The following is a 1,806-nucleotide window of genomic DNA, read 5'->3' on the forward strand; positions in this document are numbered from 1 at the left end:
CCTGCGGTCACTGATGGGCCAAGTGGTAAAGCCAAGCCAACGCCTTGTCCCCCGATGATGGAAAAAGGAAGGCGGAATTAAATCGTGTAATTCCATCGCACATTCTCCGTGATATATCCTGTAAAATACCGACAGGCAGGCAACTTTACGGCGGTGTTCAAGGCTCTGCAGCTTCGCTTCTACTAATTCCGAATAACCTATACGCCTCTTGGCACGCTTGTCCATTGAATCCAAATTCACAAGCATTTATGTGAATTACTGTGACGAAAAAAATTAAACACAATATTGAGGATGAATAAACAATAAATTTCATAGATTTTTCACAGACGGCACTACGGCAAAAAGTCGTTACAATCAAAAACAAAGACAAATTTGAGAAATACATGAAGTCTGGTTTGTTCCGTAGCTCAGTTGGGAGAGCGTCAGCCACGAAGCCCTGCCACTGGTTCGAGACCAACTGGATCGAAGCAATTTTTCTTAGTGGTCGGTCTTTGTACTAAAATTGTAACAAACTAGTGAAGTAATTTTACAAAAATAATTGGATATCATAGTAGTAAAACATCGTTAATAAGTAGTGTAAAAAGTAGACACGTAGGAAATTATTCTTGAGACCATCCTGTTTATTGAAATTGCTAGTGGCGCCTTCATTGAAAAAACATCGCAATTAGAAGACGCAGACTGGGATCTCACCTTTCTTCTTTCCTGATACGGATAGCCATGTTTGTACAAAAATTCATTATTTTTTTAATTTAAAAATTAAAAATAACAAAATAAATTATATGAAAATTTTCAAAGGTAACGTCATTTATTTTGTTTTCTTTTATGTTATTGAATTTGAAGTACAATTTTTTTATATTTATTTTTATTGAATATCATGGTTGTTTTACTCCCAGTATATTCATATATTTTTTGTGAAAATGCTCCACTAGTTTATTATTATCGATTCAAAGATCGAACAAACCCAACAATCCTTCGATCAGATTGTATTCCAACCAGTGTCTATAGAATAGAATAGAATAGAATAGAATAGAAAATCATTTATTCGACGAAGGCAAATACATAAAAAGTAAACAGTTAAAAAAACATGAAACAAAAAAATAAAAATTTAAAAAAGAAACAGAGTAAAAATCAGGATTGACAAAAAAACAATAAACGTTGTATGCTACTATGCATACAACGTATGTCTGTCACCTCACAGTGGCTATTATTTTGTTATTTATAAGAATTAGCCTTTTTTTCATTGTCGGTATTTAATTTTTTAAATTAATGTGTTTGATTTTCATTTTTAATTTGATTTCATTTTATAATTGTATATGCATGTTCTCCTCCTCGCGTCGTATTCCTCATTACAGAGAGTCGTGACTCCCCCGCGGAGACAGATTCTGCATAACGACGCTGTGCCATCTGTGGCAGTCTTAGGCATAGTTGGATCATCTTGTGGGACAGCGACCCCTCGGATGTTTACCGTCAATCCGTGCGGTAACGATTAGCTGTTCCATGTTGTGCCCTTCCCTTCATATGGATGTAATTAGTTCAAAATGAATAATTTAATTTCATATGATATTATAACGGGATATGGAATTCTTCGAATCTCCTTCGAAGCTCCCTTTCAAATTGTTGTTCCCTGTCAAATACATCTTCAGTCACTTTCTTGGCAAGCACACTCGTATTCCACCACAAACTAGAAAGAGATACACTACGTACCTTCGATTATCAATTACCATTAGGTGAGACAGTGGTTAAATGCCGACCTATTTTTTGAAAAATCTGTGAAACGACAAACGTGTCGCTTAGCCTTAGCGGAAT

The sequence above is a fragment of the Hyposmocoma kahamanoa genome, unplaced genomic scaffold, assembly GCF_003589595.1.
Source record: "Hyposmocoma kahamanoa isolate Upper Pololo Valley unplaced genomic scaffold, ASM358959v1 210, whole genome shotgun sequence".
Taxonomy (NCBI): Eukaryota; Metazoa; Arthropoda; class Insecta; order Lepidoptera; family Cosmopterigidae; genus Hyposmocoma; species Hyposmocoma kahamanoa.